This window comes from Equus caballus, chromosome 7 (assembly GCF_041296265.1).
Source record: "Equus caballus isolate H_3958 breed thoroughbred chromosome 7, TB-T2T, whole genome shotgun sequence".
In the NCBI taxonomy this organism is placed as follows: Eukaryota; Metazoa; Chordata; class Mammalia; order Perissodactyla; family Equidae; genus Equus; species Equus caballus.
The window spans coordinates 65,585,322-65,607,025 of record NC_091690.1 but is presented as its reverse complement, the minus strand read 5'-3'; positions in this window follow the sequence as shown (position 1 = coordinate 65,607,025).

Below are 21,704 nucleotides of genomic sequence, written 5' to 3'. Positions count from 1 at the left end.
ACATGAACATGAATTTAAATCAGAGTTCCAAAGTCTAAAGTACACTCACCTTTACCACTTGGCAATAATTGCCTTCTCATCTATCTATTAACTATGTCATGTCTGTAGCTTAGACAAGTTCTTTACTATTTTTAAACCTCAGCTTTCTCATGGTTAAAATCTCCTGAATAAGCAGATAAAAACAGAACCACCCCATATCGCTGGTGTAAGGATTAAATAGGGAAAGTGATTATCATTTAAAACACATTATTTGAACTATTTTTATTATTTTACCTTTTTCATTATCTTATTATTTTTACTGTTGTTACAACTATTCCTTTGGTAAGCGGTCCTGTAGCTTCATTTATTCATTACCCACGATGGAGAACACAACCCCTTCCAAGGCAGCATATTCCATTACTGTATCGATTTATCATTTTATCAATGTCTCTTAGCTTTCAATTTACCTTAAAGCTAAAATTCTTCCTTGAAAAAAGCATTTTTAGAGTCATGTAGGTTTATTGTAAAGAGTCTGGAATCTTACAGACTTATTCTTGAATATTGGATTTGTCATCTATGGTTTGTGCCATCATTGGCAAACTGCTACATGTCAGTTACTTCATCTATAAAATGGGGGTAGTAATGCTTTTTATTCCCAAGGTCATTATGAAATCTAGAAGACACAATGTATGTTAACCACATTATGGTACATGGCCATTCATTTAATTGCAATGTCTAGTGTTGGCTTTATGTTAAGAATTTGTTAGAAGCTAAATGTGCAATTGTGAAAGATATACAGGTCCGATGCTCACAGAACTTTGAAACCAGTGGAGTCACATAGTATATTATAGTAGTGACAAGAATCCTATGTGTTTTTGCTTACAGCTTTGCAACTCAGTGCCAATACTGGGAAAAATCATTCATTCATTTTACATTGCTTTCCTTGCTGCTTCTCATATTATGCTAATGCAAAGTGATAATTCATGTTTCCTTGCTTTTCTTGGTGATTGCTTTTACCAACCACTATTCTCCCCATGATATTCCTGCTATCTATCACCTATACCATGCAAAAAGTATGACCAACAGAAGACTTTTTCATTGTATGAGAGAATTTTGCTTCCTGAAGAAGGAGATTTTTTTTTCACTGTATTGTGCATGTCGACGATATTGCAACTAGAGGTGCCAATTGTCTTTCATTAGACATGCAAGCAATCAATCCAAAGACAGTTTTTAAATCCTAATCCTATCCCCAAGAGTTTGCTGCCGCTAGCATAAACTGATACACAGCGGCTTTAAAGAGGTAATTAACAGATAATTAAATATTTATACTACGTATAAGAAGGGGCCTAAGTGCTCTGTGGTAGGGTAGATTCAGGACTTACTAACTTCCTTTGGATAGAGATGCAATTGACACGGTGAGAGAGGAGGGAGTAACTAGAAGGATCCTGTCTCCAGATTTTGACCACGTGATCCTGGAGAACTGGTACTATGCTTATTTTCTCCTCTGTGTTCAAGAAACAAAATGTTTTCTGCACCTGTTTTATGCCAATTTGAGGACTGTAAAGATGAGTTAATAAATGATCTCAATTTCAAGAGTTTGAACTCCAGTGGGGTAGCAGAAACTATTTCTTGACACAAAAATTATATGAAATGCAAATGGAAGCATCTGCTAATAAAGTTTTATTGAAACACAGTCATATTCGTTTGTTTATACATTCCCTATGGCTGCTTTCATGCTACAACTAGCGAGATGAATAGATGTTATAGAAACCATACGAACTGAAGATTCTAAAATATTTAGTACCTAGCCCTTTAGAGGAAAAATTTGCTGACCTCTGCTTTAAAACGATTATGCAAACATTAAATATTTCTTAAAACATAGAGATAATAAGAATTGCGATGAGGAGGAGGGGGAGGAAGAAGAAGAAGAGCATCATGATCATGACCATATTAGTTTGATTTTTTGACCTGTCCCCAGGCTTGGACCATTTCTTGGATGGACTACCACAATGAAGGGTACATGCCATCAATTATATAGTGATTCCTATTCCTTCCATTCCTAGAAACAAAATATATTTTCATATTTTGTGCAACTTTTCATCATTTATGATCGTTTCTGATCTTTTAAGATACATGCAGCAGCAGTTAGGTGAGACTGAAGGCAGTGTTGCTCACCCAGCACACATCCGACCCTCCCACCCCTCCTTTCTTTCTTACTATGAGAAAACGGATTTTGTTCAAGTTTGAGCATTGTACAACCTCAGGTACAGAATAGGCTGAATCTCTCCCTAGTCTAAGCCAATCAGGCTGTATCTCTTCCCCTGTTCAAGTGATAGGTTTAGCTATGCCCATGTGAAAATTCTGGCCAATTATATGTCAAATAATATCTTCTAGGGAGAGAGATGTCTCCACATTCTTGCCTCATGTTCTCAAAATAAAAAACAACTGAACCTAAACTCTATAACAGTTTGTGAAATGTGCCACTGCCCACGGTAGCGATGGCCCTACTCCAGGATGCAGGGTGGAACTGAGTGAGAGGGGAAAAGTTTAGGTAAGGAAAAAGATAAACTGATTAAAGTGACAAATCTTTCTCAAATAGTGTGAATGTTATAGATTCTTGAAAAGTAATTTTAATGCTATTCTTACATTTATTTTAATTCACATTTTATGATATATGTTCAAATTTATATATTTTTATATATGTTGAGTAGAGTTTTGTTTAATTTTACTCTTTTTTAGTTTACTATGGAGATACAAAGTACCCTGACTCCCATGTACTCATCACCCACCTTTACAGTCCTTCCATCTCAACACCATCACCCATACTATTTTGAAGCAAATTTAAATTACATCTTTCTATTCATTAATATTTCAGTTTATAACATTAAAAGATAAGAACTGTTTTTAACATTATTACATCTAAAGTATATTAATGGTAGTTACTTGATATCATGAAATATCCAGCTGGTTTACAAAATTCTAGTAACTTCATTCATATTAAAACATTTTCTTTTATAATTCTTTTGAATTGGGATCCCAATGAATTTCACATATCGTAATTGATCTGTATGTCCTACATTCTCTATGAATTTGTTTCTCTCTCTCTTTCTTGGTCTTGTGCTTCCTCACTCTCTCTCTTTCTTCACTCTCTCCTTGCTGCAGATTCTAATTGTCGGTTCTATAGCGTTTTGTTCAGTTTAGATCAACACTGTTCAACAGAATTTTCTGCAGTGATAGAGATGGTCTAGGTTGTTCAATATGGTAGCCACTAGCCACGTATGACTCTTGCATTCTTCAAACAAATGTGGACAGTGTGACTCAGGAACTGAAATAAGTTTTGGGTTGTTTTAATTTTTAATGTAAAGTTTAAATTTAAATAGCTACATGTGGCTAGTACCTTGTGGCTACCACACTGGACAGCACAGTTCTAGATTTTGTTGATCGCATCATGCTGCTGTAGTTTAACACGTCTCTTTGTTCTTTTTGTTTCCGGTAAATTGGTAGTTGGATTCAAACTAGAAGTTTAATCAGATCCAATTGCTTTTTGCTTTATTTCTTTGTTTTCAAGACTCCTTCATAGATGGTTTTATGTTCTTGCTTCCAGAGGCACATAAATCTTGGCAGTCTATTTATGATATTAGTGCCTAGATGTTCAAAATCTAAGTGTATTATTAGTTCATTAGAAGTTGCAAAATGGTAATATTCTAATTCTGCAAGTTTCTCTTCATTTAATACATCTATGCAAAGATTAATGGATAGATGAATGGTGATTCTTTCCCTTTATTTACCATTTTTCAAATAGTGATTTGGATCTTTAGCATCTTCCATAAACATTATTTTGATATAACTTAAACACATGTACTCATTAACACAATAATTTTTCATCTATTAGAGTTATTATTCTTAGAGATGTTTATAATCACTGATATTTTGTCAGTAGGAGTCTTTTCTAGTTGGCTCCTGAGTTCTTTTGAGATGACCTTAGCAATCTTTGACAGCTTATATTTTATTTTTAAATCCTTTAAATCATTGCTCTGAATAAAACACAAATTAAGCAAAAAATTTTATTATAACAACATTATTGTGTCTATTTTATTATGAATCCAAAATTATTACATCCAAAAGAATGTCTAGACATGTTCAATAATAATTACATTCAGTTGTCCCTCATATTGAGTTAGCTTTTGGTTATATAAGGGCCATAACTTTATATGCATTTTATTTTATTATTTTGAAGTTATGTTTGTCAAGATAGCAAATATTTTATACAGCATCTAGGAGCTTGGTTATAACCTTAAATATTTAGAAATATGAACCTATAGTTATACTCTTGCCCCAAAAGTCAAAAAATATTAAGCATGAGGTTCTTAATGGCATAATTTAAAACAAATTGCAGGTAAATCCACATTTGCTACATTGAGGGAAAGATTATTGTACTTAACCCTCATAACAACTCTTGATATAAGTAAGATTTATGATCCTCCTTTTGGGAGTAAACTGAGTCTCAGAGATGTTAGAAGGCTTTTCCAAGACAAGTATCTAATAAATGGTCAAATCAAGACAAGAATTCAGGTTTTTGGTTCAATAATCTTTCCCTTGCACCAAGAGTAGGGATTCGATATTTTAAGCAATCTTTACTGCAAATTGCTTAATTGAAAGTTCAAATTTCATTAAAAATATAGACATAAGTATATAACTTTTTATTTTTAAGTACGCTTTTTGGTGAGGGAGATTGGCCCTGAGCTAACATTGATTGCCAATCTTCCTCTATTTTTTTTTCTCCCCAAAGACCCGGTACATAGCTGTATATTCTAGCTGTAAGTCCTTCTAGTTCTTCTACGTGGGATGGCACCACAGACTGGCTTGATGAGCAGTGTGTAGGTCCACGCCCAGGATCTGAACCAGTGAGCCCTGGGCGCCTGAAGCAGAGTGTGTGAACTTCACCACTACACCACCGTGCCGGCCCTGAGTTTGTAACTTTTAAGTAAAATCCTTTTTCCCCAAACTATCAATCAATTAATCAGTCTCTTCGTCTTCTCTCTGAACTGTTTTACTATCTCCGGAATTTTAAAGTTTTTCTTTTATTTCTTTTTTCTTTTCTTGAAAAATGGGTAGTGATATGTTATCTTTTCAGAATAAAGGAGGAAAGCTTCTTTGAGGGATTGACAGAAGCAATAAATACCGAATTTCAGACATTTATGGATTCTATGACATCAGTTTTTTGGCATATAGTACACCATATATCCTCACCTCTTTTTTAAGTCAGAGAACTATATCTTCCTAGGAAGAAGTAAAACTCAAGAAGCTGAAACTGCTACATAAAGTGTGTTTGTTTGCCCAGATGTGGTATTTGCACCACTCAGAGTCCCTTACGTCAGGTGACATCAAAAGTTTAATTTGGGGAGGCTGGCCTGGGGGCACAGAGGTTGGGTTCGCACGTTCTACTTCGGCGGCCCGGAGTTCGTCAGTTCAGGTCCCAGCTGTGGACCTGAGCACCACTTGTCAGGCCATGCTGTGGCAGGCATCCCACATATAGAGTAGAGGAGGATGAGCACAGATATCAGCTCAGGGCCAATCTTCCTCAGCAAAAGGAGGAGTATTGGCAGCAGATGTTAGCTCAGGGCTAATCTTCCAAAAAAAAAAGTTTAATTTGGAGACTTATGCCCTAGGAATTCTCCCAGAAGTCTAGCACTTGTACATAACAAGGCATTATTCTGGCCTGGGTCATGCCCATAGTCATAACAATGAAGTGATATGAAGCATTTTCAATATCGTCTTTGTGTCAGGCTCTTTTCATATATGGCAGGACAATTTAATTAGGAGATTCCTGTATGTACGTCTTTGTTGCTGTCTATGAATAAGAAAGAATGAATGAAAGAAATGTTTTTCTGTCTTCTCTTGTTAGTCCACCATCTGTCTCTCATTCAGAAAGATTTGGGTTCTGCAATATCAGGTTTGCCTTTTCCCCAGTGCAGAATAAATACCTGTATATTGAAATTCATAACATCAGAAGACCAAAATTATTTTTGGGAGGGATGGCTAATGACAGTGAAGGGATGAAAGAAAGTATCTCAGGTATTAGTGAGTAAAGAGGCAAAAATGGCTGAGCCACAGAGAGTTATCTTATAGGGAAAAAACACACATATTTGAGGGAAATCTCAGTGAGTAACGTTGACCTGTATGCCATTTTCACTCTACATTGTCAACAGCGCATAGACCCTCTGCTTGGGGGCATGTACAGGTGAAGAGTTCTGCTACCTCAGTTAGGGCCTTTGGAGCCATAGCAGCTCATTCTCCATTATCTACTTTGTTACTTGCTGGGTAATAACTCTATTTTTTACTTCCGTGAAGAGGGATTTACCCTAAGCACACGCCCATTAAAGGGGCTTAGCTCTCTCATTCTTCCCTTTTTTGGGGAGCAAGCTGCCCTGATGGAAGGTTTACTGATTCCCCAGAAGTTCTTTGCTGATATGCAGAAAACTTCTTCATCCAGGAGTGCCATGACCGAAAGCCAGGTCTTCCACTTTGGTGTCTTTTTGTTAATAAAGGTAATATTATGTTTTTATCTTTCACTTTTTAATGTTACTGCTAAAATTGTACAGGAATCCTGGCAGAGAAAACGGGTGCAATTCATTAGCCTCCCTAAGACCACCAACAGTATTCATTTGCTAATATTATGATTTTTACTTACTAAGTTACTACTATAACCAAAGAATTGCCCTAAGTGCAAATACTAATGAATGTTTCAGACATGCACCTTTAGAAGGACTGCGTGGGTTTCTTACCATGATGACTGAGCTGGGTTTAAAAGGAGAAGGATTGATATATGTGCCTTAATGATTTTTTCCTCACTTATTACCTTAGTAATTGTATGTTTTTTTTTAACTATTAATTGAAGAAGGTATTATAATAAATGTGTGTTTAATGAATGAAAAATGAATGGATGTTTGGTTTGGAGAACAAATCTCAGAAAGCTGTACTTCTGAGGAGGAGGGGATTGAGACCTCTGTGGAGGCAGACAGACAAAATTCAAAGCCTCCACTCTGTCACTTATCAGTAGTTGGACCTTCTTTGCACAAGTGTTTAACCTCCTTAAGCCTCAGTTGCAGTATCTGTAAAATGGGGGAGACAGTGTGGAGTTAATGGCATTATTGTAACTTTTATAAATAACATTAAGCTCTTGGCACATAGCAGGCACTTGGGCACCAAAACAGAGCTATTGAATAGAAAGATTGTTTTTGAGTCTAGCTGAAAACAAGCGTATTCATCTGGTTCAATACAACATGCCTCTTATTTGAAACCTCGTGCTGTGAAGACACAAGGGAAGGAGACAGTGAATGTAATATTTATCACTCACATCACTGGTCTTGGACCGATCAAAGGAAATACATTTACCAGTTGACTAAGAAGCAGAGTTTCATCTTGGTTGCTTGAGGATGCAACCTGAAAGGAGAACAACATCTAAGCACCAGTCCAATCCGACCTCATTAATTTTATGAAAACGGAACGGTTTACTTTGAAGCCAGTGAAAATGAAAATGTTAGCACAGGGAGACAAATAGATGTTTGTGAAAAAATTAATTTATTTTGTAAAAGAATAAGGGTGATTCAGCAATTAGGCCTTTGTAAAAATTCAGCAGTCTTTATGCAATGACGCCACTATGATGAACTGGACTTTTATCATACTTCTATAGTAAAGAAGTTACGTAAAACCAACATCAGTACTGGGGCCAGCCCAGTGGCGCAGCAGTTAAGTTTGCATGCTCCATTTTGGAGGCCCAGGGTTTGCTGGTTTGGATCCCAGGTGCAGACATGGCACCTCTTATCAAGCCGTGCTGTGGCAGGCCTGCCACATAAACTAAAGGCAGATCAGCACAGAACAGTCAGAGCAGTCTCAGAGCAGTCTTCCTCAGCAAAAAGAGGAGGATTGGCGGCAGATTTTAGCTGTGGGCTAATCTTCCTCAAAAAAAACTAAAAAACCAACATCAATAGGCAACCAAAAAAAGGAAGGGGTTTTTAGAAAGACCCCCTTAATTGATGATCCAATGCATCAGAAAAGTTTAACTTCAGTGTCCTGGCCCCATTTCCTTGGTTGTCTAATCTGGTTTGCTGGGATGGATTCAATAGAGGGTGGGATTGAGATGCATCAATCAACTGTATTTAGAGAGATCCCGGAAGACCTACTATCTATAAAGGAATGGGAAGTAAGATTGCCTAGAAGTGGGAGAAAAGTCATACTCAGTAAAGAGAGCAGAAGAATAGAGAGCCCAGAGAGATGTGTCATTCACCAAACTGAGGGATGGAACAATCAGGAAACCAGATAAACAAGGCAAAACTTGGATATAGGGAATCAGAAGGGAGAAGGAAGTGTGGCTAAACAATATTTTAGTGCTAATTTCCCTAACTCATCTTATATTTCTCTGTTCTTTTCCTCTAATCTGGAGTTTGCCAGGGTTGAGTGAACCAGGGGCACATCTCTAAAGCAGCAGAATCACTCCCAGAACATGGAATCTAAGAAGGAGCTGCTGTGATTTCTAAAGGGCCTGTGGGCAGAGTGGGTGGCTGGCCTAAATCACCATCTGCCGTTTGTTTTGTCCCCGCTCCTCCTCTTTTTTGGCTCCTTGCATGTGCTTCAGAGACTGACTCATTCCTAGTCAACAACAAGTGTTGTTTAAAATTAAAAAAAAAATTAATATACGTTTCTACACAATATATTGGGTTTAACAGTTTATCATCCTACTTCTTTTTAATTAAATGTATGTTTTTTCCACCAGGGGTTCTTGAAAATATCCAATAATTCTAATTCAGTTCAATCAATGTTTCCTTGATTTATTCACTACATCAGTTTAATATCATTCCTGTGCTCTATGCTGTGAATAACATAAGACTCCACTGCTTTAATAGTTCAGCGGGAAAGACACTGTGCATCTGTGTAACCATCGACTTATCTGTTGGGGATGTGTAAGAGGGGATTAAAGTATCAGATACATTGGTCTAGATTGGTGGCCTTAAACTGGACACATTCATCTTGGTGGTACATTGAGTTATTGTAAGGATCCTGACTTCCAGGTCCTCAGCTGATCTTCCTGAGAACTTACCTGTGGCTCTCCTTTCTATCTTCTTTTTTACATTTGCCTTTCTCTCACACTGCTAAAGAAAATATATAGCACTGACATATCTAGAATTACCATAGCACACTGCCCAGAAATGACTGAAAAATGAAACAAAACAAAACTAAACTAAAATTCTAGGATGTCAAGTTAAAAATATTGGTGCCAGAGAAGTCTTATTTAGTCAAAACTCTATAATTCACTCACCATATCAATATAAGATAGATTTCAATAAATTTTATAGTCTTACATTAATACTTACCAGCGCTTAAGTTGTTTGGCTCAATTGTTTATTGATAATAATTGTAACTATAATATACTCTAAAATATTTTTACATGATAAAAATTTGCAGAAAATTAAACAATATATTTGATTACACACTACTGTCATAGAAGTATGATAGGGTGACCCATAAAAGGTAAAAATATTCAAGTATAAAAATGTATTACATTGGGATAAAATTCTGAGAGAGAAGTGGAATGATGACATGATATCAAGGAGAAAAAGAAGTAAAGATCTTGTACATATATTTTTAAAATGGATTTTGATGGTTATCAATTTACTGTCATATTTGAATTTTACTAGAAACATTTGAAACACCCCATAATTATGCTTATTCAATGATCCTACGTATCTCTCATAGTGCTTTTTTCTTAAAGTCTGCTTTATCCAATAATGACAGGGCTGCACTGTTGCTCTTTTGGTTGGCATTTGTTTGGTGTATATTACTCCATCCTTTTACTTTCAAACCCTGTATATACTTACTTTCTTTGTGAGTTTTTTTTTGAAACAACATATAATTTGTTTTTAAAATAAATTTAACAATTATCATATTTTAATTGGAACATGTAGGTAAGGCACATATTTAATATGATTATTGATATACATAGGTTTAAAATTATATTTTAGCATAGTTTTCTATGTATCCTGCCTAGCATTTATTTTTTTCTCTTTTTCCTTGCATTCTTTTAGATTATTATTTTTTATTTTTCCATTTTTCCTCTTTGTTTAGAAGCTAAACACTTATTTACTAACCTTTATTGGTTATCCTGACAATTTCAATAGGCTTCTACTCTTAACAAGACAGCTACTTTTACCTTCTTTCTAGGCAATTTCAAAGAACTTCTGGCAGACAATCTTCATTCACCCGGGATTCAGCACACCAGCTCATGTTCATCACTGTAGACTTGAGTGTTAACTCTACTTCTTCAGTACAGCCTGTCCTAATTCACCCTCCCCACAAACTAAACCTGTAATTCTAAAAATAAATCAACTCTGTACTCATTTCTCATTGCACTATATGCTTTTCTTCAAACATCTTATCATAAACTAGTAACATATTTTGTTTGGAAGACTTATTTGAGGCCTAGTTCCTCCACTGGAAGGTAAATTTCATGGGATTAAGGACATTTTAATCTTGTACACTGTTGTATCTCTGTACCTGGATCTTTGTAGGCAAAAAAATGCTTACTTACAACACAATATAAATGTTCCTACCATAGCTGACTTCGAAACACCAACTAGGCATCACTAAATGCAAATGTGGGAAGAGACATACACAATTGGCTTCAGTACGCGACTGAAAGTAGGATTTTTGTGACTTGCATTACAAATTGTTAGAAACTTACTAAACTAGACGCAAAATTCTCGTTTTTTATGGTCTAAATACATATTTGAAAAAAAAATCCTTGACACATGGAATATTTTAAGAGAAATTATCTTGGAGAATATTTAGTTTTGGTTATTATCGTATATTTATTTTCCTCCAAACCATTTGCGTTTTCTATTACATTAACATCTGTGTTTTGGCTAAACACAGGTATACCAAATAATCAGATTATTAGTTTAACCATCCATTTAAATGAAAGTGGATTTAATTTAATTAAAAACTTCAGCATATTTGGGTTCATAAAATGAATAAAATACATACTCTATATAGAAATTAACCTTTGGTGAGAAGTGTGGTCTGGCTACATTTGGTTAACCATATAGCCCATTCCTCCCAATGCTCTAGTCAGACGCAAGATTAGCTAATGCATTTCTGTAAGTGCAACCCATTGCAAGCCTCTCATTTAAAATAAGACAAGGAGAAATGGAAAATAAACACAGATCATTAATATATTACTAAGCGAAAGGATTTCCTGCTAAGAAAGCCAAGGATTGATCTACATTGAAAATGCGATTCACTCCAGAAAGAGAATAATTAAGCATTAGTCAATAGCTAAGGCATTTTAACAGTATCTTTCTAACAGCCGAAAATGCATTAAAAGACTAAAATCTGGACCTGAGAAATAGCTTCATTAATTAAACAAAAATCCTTTTTCTTCACACTGGGAAACTGTCAAAATGTTTTCTAAAGTGGATATCAGATGAAACAGATACACAGTTACACACAGAAATACTTTGAGTTCATATGGGTCCTGGAATCTGGAAGCGTTAGCCATTTGATGAATTCAAACATTCAGATTATATCAATGTCTTACATATCATCAAAAATGAACTAATTAAGCATAGTATGTGGGCAGGGCTCTCTCTACAACCAGCTAAGCTCTGTGGGGAATATTATGGAGGCTTGAAAAACGCTCCCTGACTTCAAGGTACTTCAACCTGGACTTGGGGAACAGAACAAAGACAGATGAAATAATAAAAATGTAAGTACATCTCACTTAGATAATATTACAGAACTAGCATTTAGAGGAGGAATAAATGAGTGTGGGCTACAGCAGTCATAGAATGCTGCCAGGGAAAAACTACGTGTGTGCGTGTGTGTGTGTGTGTGTGTGTGTGTGTTGAGTAAATGCAGTCAATATTTTTCAAGTTTTTAAGCATGGTAGAATTGGGAAGGGTAGGAGAGGCATAGTTCTTTTGGAGGGAAATAGCCTAAACAAGGATTATCGGGTGCATTCTGGGACTACTGAGATATTTAGAACACTGGCCTGACTTCCTTGACTCATGTGGGCCCATGAGGCTGAAAAGATACATCAGTGCCTAATGACCTTCTAATACTAATAGAAAAATAATAATAATAAAATAATAATAGGTAATTTAATATGTGAGCTATGTAGACAACTTAATTTCTACAAAAACTGTATGAATGTATTATTTCACTTTACATACGGAAAACTGATTCTTAGAAGGGATAAATAGACAGCCCAAATCACACACCAACACATGACAGAGTTGGACTTCAACTGACTCCAAAGCTGATGTCTGTCTCTGCCAATGCAGGCAAAGTTAAAGAAAGGTTGCAAAAATGCCTTAATCCTTGCTCTCTAGGGAGGAGAAAGGAACCAATATTTATTACAAATTTAAAAGCACTTAAGCACTTAAGAGTAGAAAAAAGATCCTGACCCAACCAATTTCTCACGTGCCCTCTGAAACTTTCACATGAATTTGTCTTAAGTCAGTAAATTCACGGGTAAGGAGTATGGCACGGTGCAACCAGCATGGATCTTGAAATCAGTTGGCTCTCATTCCAGGCCTGCTCTACACCTTATAACTTTGACCATCTAACTCTCCCAGTCTCAGCAACCTGAGACTATTTTTTTGCTGTAGAATGGGCATATAAAACCAACCTTGCCTGATTGTTGAGAGGGTGAAATGTGATAATGTGTGTTATAAATCCATCACAGGGTAGATAGCCCTAATTATTATGATTCCTCTGTTTCCCACTCAGAGAAAAGCCCAGCTTGTATTCTGTAATAGACCTCTAGTAAATAGAGCCACAATGGGGATTTGTTGCCTTCTGTTTTGTTTTATAGTCATACATGTGCATGTTGCTTTCATCAAGGGACCTGTGACTCAGAGGACAAAAACTATCGTTCATTTGCTTGCAATTCCCTCTCCCACCTGGTGACACAGGAAGTGGAAATAAACTGAGGTACAAAAAGGTTACCAGCCAAATGTCACAACTCACAGCAGGTGGAGTTGGGGTTTAAAACAAATAATGTAGTTCCAAGGTTTGCACTCTTAATTGTTTGACTGAAACAAATGTGTTGGATTCAAATTTCAGCGCATCTTTCCCACTACACACTCCCTCCACATCCACATACCTGCATGCACACACGCACACATACGTACACACACTCTTCTCATTTATACATTAAAAAATCTCAGTCACTTAATCTTGGCCAGATCAATGCTTGAAAAAGGTGAAACAAAGACATATTAAATAGGGCCATAATCATCAATAAATGAAAATAAACGTATCATAAATTGTTATAGGATCTGTAGTCGAATAATACATTGAGGATAGCAAAAGCCCAGAGGAGGGGACACCCAGCTCTCCCGTGAGTGTCAGCAAAGCTCCACAGAGAAGGGGAGGCTCTCAGTTTTGAAAGATGACCAACCAGGCTTTGAAAACAGATATCGGCAGGTACCTGGTAAGTAATCATTTAATGTGAAATTGGACTTTTAATGTAAAGTTTTGCAAAGTGAGCCTGTCCAAACATTAGTTTCACAGGATATTTCTTAAAAAGACTCATCTAAATAGGCCAGGCAAACACTTAATCTAAATAGGTTAAACAAAGAAACACAATTTGGGATTTTTCCTGATTGTTTTATTTCCTAGTTCAACTATAGAGCATCTCAGGGTTTTTCCTTTGCTGAGGGGACTGGTGAGTTTCCAAGCTGGTGGCAGACTATAGAGTTTGTCCTGAAAATTATTGTAACACTCTCATCTAGGTAGCATTTGTTAGGGCAAAGCTTTGCAAGGAATTCCTTTTGGGTGATGATGATTTAGGGCCCTTCCTTCTGACATACGAGGAGAGGTGAGGTGCAGCATGTGACCCGCTCTGCACAACAGTGGCTTCAGTGTGTTTTTACATTTCATTACAATATACTTCCTCTATTGCTAGCTTTCTAACTCAAATGACCCATTGTTCTGCACATTTCAACTCTTTAGAGACCCTTGTAAGGCTGCCTAATTTCAGGTAATTATGCACCTGGGTAACCAGTCACTCTCCATTCTCCAAACAAAACCATTTCTGGGAATTTGTGCTTTTGCAAGTCAAGTAGGCATTCCTTCATTAATGGAGATGTGATAGTAGTTTTAAGTGGCCTTTCTTCTATCTTTGGTTGGAAAATAAATATAGGAAAGTAAGAAAGGAGCTGGCATCTCTCTTGGTCCTCAAAATTTTTTGGCTGAATCAACAGCTGTAGCTGTGGGAGAAGAAACTGGGAAAAAGAATAAAAGTAACAAAATGAAAGATACAAAAGGAATAATATTAACAACAACAACAAAAATCCCACTGACTCTTTTCCACCTAACCAGGCAAGCTCTTAGCCTTTTCATAACCTCAGCTTTCCTAGGATACCTCAGTGACTTTCTCATATGAGCTCATGAACAATCTTCTCTTTAAAATGGTATCATTGCTCCGTTGCTAGGCATCACTGGGTACCACTTTATTGAGGACCCTTTTGTAGTTGAAGCAGTAAACCCACTCAGCCTCCACAGCTGTACAGTGTATAGTTGTGCCATCTGGGAGAATACCCCATCCCGTTAGTACCACATCCCATGAGAGGGATTCCAGATCGCAATTACGATTGTCCCTGTTTCTTACAATTCTTATTGAAAAAAAAAAAGAGAACTATAAACCTCTGTTAGTTTATAATGCTCTCACACATATGTTATCACTCCTGAGCTCAACAAGGAGGTAAAACGAGTACGATTATTCTCATTTTACATTTGAGGAATCTGAGTCAAAGTGAGTGTCAGAGCCAACAGCCCTTTTCTTCTGTTCTGAGCATTCTTTGAGGCATCATTTTGTCACAATGGAAAACAGCCCCAAGTGGACTTGGGGTAGATGTTGGCAAAATTAAAAATACTTATCTCTATGTTCAGGAAAAACAGCTACTTATCAAGCTGATGGCAAACCAGCAAAATAGTTTATTATTCTCTAATGTTAACGTAAGGATTCTGCTGATCAATTGCTGGTGTCTCTCAGCATTTCTGCTGTGGTCCGGTCCTCAATTCTCTCCTTCTGAGGCAAATCGGTCTCTGTAATCTTAGAACAATTTTTTATAGTCTGTATGTGCTCTACATAAAATAGATCTTACATGTATGTGGATCTTAAACTAGATTTTAAATACAACTTAACAATTATTTGTTATGCCCGTCTTGAATCAGCCATACCATAAAAAGATAGACACAGTTTTGATAATAGATATATCCACACAAATCATGGAAATTGACATGTGCCAATACATTGTAATTTTTTCCTGAATGCAGTTAAGGAGTTTTAGGGGAATGGCACCATCTGATTTATATTTTAATAGATTGACTACTGTGTGGAAATAAATTGGAGGGAGCAGAAGTAAAGTAGGTATATGAGCCAGGAATCTATTATGTCATTCAGACAACAAAAGATAGCTGTTTGAACTAAGATAATAGCATTGGCTATACATTCTTTATAATTCCAGAAGTTTCTATACTCTTTTTTCCTAGAACATTCACATACAGAGAAGTAGGCCAGTTTGTGGCTCTGACAAAGTCATTCCATCAATATCTGTTGCCAACTTTGGATTCATTTACTAAGCATAAAGAGACACATGAGTGTCCCTGGGCAGCCCCTGTGGGGTCCATTCCTTCCTGACAACCTCCTTCAACCTCACCTACATATAGGGAAGGTGGGTTTCTTTCTGTGTCCCCCAAGGAAGCTCTTTTGCTTTTTTATATCTTTGCCTGCCCTAATTTCTGAAGTATTTACTCTGACAGATTCAGAGAGGGAAACAAAGATAAGAGCCACATCTTGTAATGGCAAAAATGGAAGGAAGTTGAAAATTTGTAACACGGTCGTGGATCAGAGAAGAGTCTGTCAGAGTGGTGAAGACTACTCAAGCATTTCTACTGCCTTTATTTGCGTCGATTCAAACATAATTTTCTGGTGTTCATTTACAGCTGACCAGGACACAGGGGGATGCATGATACACAGGCATTAACGTTTGACCATGGGATCAACAACTGAGAACAGAACTCCAAAACCTCAAATAACAGACGAAAATAAAGCATGGCCGCAGGACTGGAGGAGCTGAAGTGCCTACAGGTTGTTAGAACAAATACTTAACTTGACGTGTAGATTGACCCCATTGGTGTGCCTGCATGCCCATCAATAGACGATTCCAAAATCTGTTGTTTGTGGATATCGTCCTGGACCCGCCTAGCTTGTTTCAGATCTGCTTCTGCATTAAATTTCTCTATCCATTTTATATTACTTTGTGTTAATCTTTCAACTCAAGTCTTCTTCAAGGCCTCTGGATTTAACTTATCATTGGCTTTCCCCAGCTTGAAGAATCTCGGTTAATATACTCGCCCTAACAGAGTCTCTCTGGATCCAATTCTTCCTATGTATAACTGGTCAGCACCCTTGTTTATCTATCTAATATCCTACTCCAGGAGAAAGTTGGGATTCAGATATTGGGACATAGGCACACACACAAAGAGAAACATACCTTGTTTTTTGCATTGGCTTCAGGGAGGGTACTTCTCAGAGTAAATCATGAATCTAATCACTAAAGTTGAGGCATAAGATCAGAAAATGACTATTCCGCAGGCTAATCTACTTATGAATTATCTTTTTCTTGGACAGGGTGAAGAACTGGTCATAAAATTTGAACTGGGGCTAAACTTGTCTCGGGAATCACATAGCAGCAGCTGTGGAAAGTTGGATGTTTAGAAGACTGGACACAAACAGGTTTATCCATACCTGTGTCCAGCTGCCTCGCATTCCTCCACAGGAGGGCGCATAGTCTTGGGGAGACAACACACGCTCTCATCAAAGGTACTGGTTTAGGAAAAACTTTTTACATTTTTATTATCTATATTTTGCAGTAATATTTAAATTTATAATGAAGGGAAAATGCAATGATAATGAATAATTAATAACAGCAAATAATCATTTAAAATACCCCTAATTCTAGAACTTGAACACATTTTTTCTTTTCATATTTGTTTTTCTGTATTTTATCTAGTTATAGAATGATCTTTGTATAACTTTGCATATTCTTTTGTTTTGCTTTTTTGCATGTATATGCACACGCATGTGAGAGAGAGAGTATGTGTGTACGTATGTGCATGTGTGTTAGTATCCTTCCCTTTCATTAGGCATATTGACATGTATACTTTATATTTTTCTACACAATCTTTATATTTATGTTCGTTTTCTGTTATTTCCATAACAAATGGCCATCGATTTAAGGCTTTACACCACATAAATTCACCACCTCACAGTTCTATAGGTCAGAAGTCCAAGGCTGGGTTGATTCCTCAGCTACAGATCTCAAAGGGTCAAAATCAAGGTGATTACAGGGCTGTATTCCTTACTGGAGACTCTGTGGAAGAACTTGCTTCCAAACTCATTCATATTGTTGGCTGAATTCAGCACCTTGTAGTTGTAGGACTGAGTTCTGCATGTCCTGGCTGATGGCCAGTAGGGGGCCATCTTCTTTCCTGGAGACTTCTCTCTGGTCCTTGCATGGAGCCCCCTATCTCTTAGAATCAGCAATGTCATGTCAAATCCTTTTCACACTTGGACTCTCTCTGATTTCTTCTTCTGTGGTATGTCTTTTGCTTCTTCTGCTACCATCTCTCTCACTTGAGCTGGATCATGTTATCTGATTTTAAAGGCTTATATGATTAGACAGGGCCCATTTAGATTATGCAAGATGGTCTCCCTATCTTAAGGTCTGTGACATTTATATACGCAAAATTCATTCTACCACATAAGGTAACATATTCACAGGTCTCACTGATTAGGATGTGGACATCTTTGGGGGGGAGCCATTACGTATCCAATCACAGTATGCATCATCTTTAACAACTTCATCATTTTGATATTCCATAATATTAAGAAACATTTTCTGAGGATGTATATTTATTTTATTTTTGTGTTTTGAAATCGTAGATTATATCTTCTTATCTTGAGCCCTTGAACTATTTGTTTTGATCAAATATCAAGGAATGGCATCACTGTGTCATGGGTAGAAACATGGGCTTTTTCAGCTTATTGTAATATTGAGTTACAACAGGTTTCTAACAGTTTATGAAGCTCAGTCCTAAAAGATTGTGCAGTTCCATAACTACCTCACCAGTGTGGACTGTAAACAAACATTTTTTAGAAGTATACTTCAAGTTTAAAATTGTTAGAGAATATTAACATTTAGTCATACATATATTACGATTTCTATGACGTTGGTGAAGCGTCTTCAATATTATCTTCCTATTTATCTTTTGGCATCTTGATGCTTTATATAAGCTTTTTAATGTTATAGAAATTATCTGTTCCTCTGTCATACATACAGAAAACATTTTTCCATTTAGGTTGCTACTCTATTTTAGCTTTGTATTCTTTGACATAGTTTTATCTTTTTAAATTCTTTAAATTTGCCATATTTTCCTTTGATATTGTTCTTTTTGATTCCAACTGAGAAAGTTATCATTTCTTCACAGATCCTATCAATTGTTTAGCTCTTCAAATCATCTCATACTGACATAGTTGGTTTATTTTGATCTCCCTTTCAAGGACTGATTTGCGTACTGGGCATTTTTCAACAGAGGGCAGCACTCTGCATTTGTTCTGCTCTGTGGGTGCATGTGTCAACACCAAATGTTCTGAAATCCTGCACATCACATACAGCAAACCAGGAAAACAACATGTACAAGCGCATTTCTATGGAAACAAAGGATGTATTTTCTCATCACAGAGTTTCCGGGAGATTCTTAAATCTTCTTTGAAATGCAATAAATGCTCTTTAATTTGATAATTGTGGTGAAAACAATAACGAAACAGTACATGTTAGGGAAAAAAAAGAGTCTGCTTTAGAAGAAGGCAGCAATGACAGAAGGCTTTATCCCAAACTTTAGTACAATTGAACGACTAAACCACTAAGCCAATAAGGCTTGAATTTCTGCAGATAATGTAGCCAATTTGGGGCAAGAGTTGCAACTAAAGCTTTATTCTCTAGGTGATTTAATAAAAACAAAAGTCTGCATTATGTTTCTGATTGTCTTCATGATAAATGTTGAATCCTTTTCATGGCTCACAGGGCCTTTTAGACTCTGGCTCTAGGCCTCAAAATACAAGCAAGTGTTGTCTCGTCTAGTTTCCAGGTGGAGGCAGTGTTTCCTATCCTTGTGTCCTTATCCTGTTACGCTGTTTTTCTGTCTCTCTGGTTAGACCCTAGTCTCTCTCAGGACCTATCTTTGTCTTATTATCTCTACAAACTGAAATTTCAGCACACCAGAGAGCACGTAACAGGCACTCATTTATTTATTTATAAGGAATGAAATGAGACTGATATTAAAAATATTCCATTTACTAGCTTGGGAATACTTTTTTCCCTAACATTTCTAATATTTGCCTAATATATATCTATGTATGATCCTTGACTTCGTCTCATTTCAATAAAAATGATTTTGCTAAGTAATATGCCTTTCCCTTTTGGGGATTTTGTGGAACTTAATCGGATGTTCTGCAAGGTATTTTGAAATTGTTGATTAAAATATGTCAATAGAACTAGGAACTATAATTCCATTAAAGACCTAGAGTTTCAGGTACGTCCACTTCTGATTTCCAAATGCATCACAGTTTTAGGGCCGCTGAGGTTGGAGGCCGTGAAAGAGGTTAGGGACTTGATATTTTAATAGGTCTGAATTATCTGGATTAAGATGAAAGGCAAGATAATGTTGTGTGCCACACACTTTTGCAAAATAGTGTGAAGTGAGCAGAAATTCATAATCTTTTGAAATAGCTTGGAGTGACTTAGAAGGTCTGACGTTTGTCCAGTCTCCGTAACGGATGGATAAGAAAATTATAGAATCACTCTTGAAGCTCCTATACAGGGTAAATATTCCAACTGTGGTTGCTTGGTGCTGAGACACTTCAAGAGTGAGCACAAAGTGCTTGCCCCCAGCTAACTGAATATTTATTGAATCGTTCCCATGAGCCAAGCACTCTGCTGGGCATATGGGATCCAATAAGAGATGAGATAATATATCTGCATAGTGGGGCAGAGTCCAGGAATAAAACTGTGCATCAGAAAGTGGTTTCCTTTTAGATGATTAGAGATCTAAGCAGTTGTGGCTGTAAATGCTCTTCTTTCATCTTCACTTGTCAAAATTCTTCAAACTTCGTCTCCAAGATCATCTTCCTTACCTAAATTACCTCTCGCAAATCACATACTTCCATATTTCTCCTGGACTCGAGTGTGACCTTGCAATATTATGGTGCTGTGAGTCACCTAGAAGAGTCTGCCTAGATGGGAGGAACGGCCTCTCACTCATCCTTTGTTCCTGGTACCAGGCCCGGCACGAAATGTAGAATTGCAGAATGAAGAAATGAGTAGATATATGGATGAATGAAGAGTAATTTGTGAACATACATTTGCTTTTTATTATAAATATTCTAAACATTTGGAGAATAAAAATATATTGCCACTCCCAAGACTAAAAAATGTAAATATTTGCCACATCAGCTCTTGACGTTTTTTTTAAATAGAAATAAATTATTACATATGGAGCCTTTTTAGTATTTCTCCCTGACCTCCATCCTCCAAGGCAAGAATACTCTTGAATTTGGTGTTTAATCTTCTCTTCCATGTTTTTATATTTCAACTCTGAATGCATAGTTTCACAAACAACGTATAACCTTGTTTTTATTGTACTGAACATAATGGTAATACAGTCAATGAATTTTTTTGCAACTTGATTCTTTCACTCTACACTATGCTTTCAAAATTTCTAACGTCTAGATAAACTCTATTATAAGTGTTATGTAATATTTATGAATAAAACACAAGTTATTCATTCTATTACTAATGGATATTTCAGAAGAACCCAATCTGTTGCTATTATTAAAACAGCTGATTGCTCTTTTTGTGTGACTCCTTGTGCACAAGTTCCAGTATGTATTTAGGACTTACACCCAGAACTTTAATTTCTTGTTCATTCAATATGCACATCCTCATCTTTTATAGATTCCTACCTTATTCAACAAAGTGTTTGTAAAAATTCGCATTCTCATAAACAGTGTGTGAGTTTTCCTGTTTACTTAAATTCTCTTCAAGGCTCAATTCTATTGCATTCATCCATTTTAATCCTACAGCCAGTTCTACACTTTTTTAATTACTCTAGATTTATACCACATTAATATCATGTTAGTACAACTCTCGCTTCTTAAAAGGCCTCTCAAAATTAACTTTGCTATTCTTGCCCCTATTCTCTTCAGTATTAATTTCAGTATCAACTTACCAAATTCTGCAAGAAATTCTATGTGGAATTGTGTCTAGAATTGTATTGAATTTGTAGATTAATTTAGGAACAGTGGGTATCTTTGTAATATTGACTCATAATCCATTGACATGATTTACAATATTTTGTAATTATATCTACAAAGGTCTTGCAGATATTTCATAAATTTATTCCTAGACACCTTCATTTTTTCTTACAATGGTAAATGTTATTCCTGGTGTTGTTTTTGTCTGGTTTAGCTATCAAGTTTTAGTAGCCTTCTAAATTAGCAGAGTAGCAATTCTGTTTTCTATTTTCTAGACTAATTTTTTAGTATTACAGAAATTTTTCCTTTGAGAGCAGCAGACTCATTACTTATTCAATTCATTAAA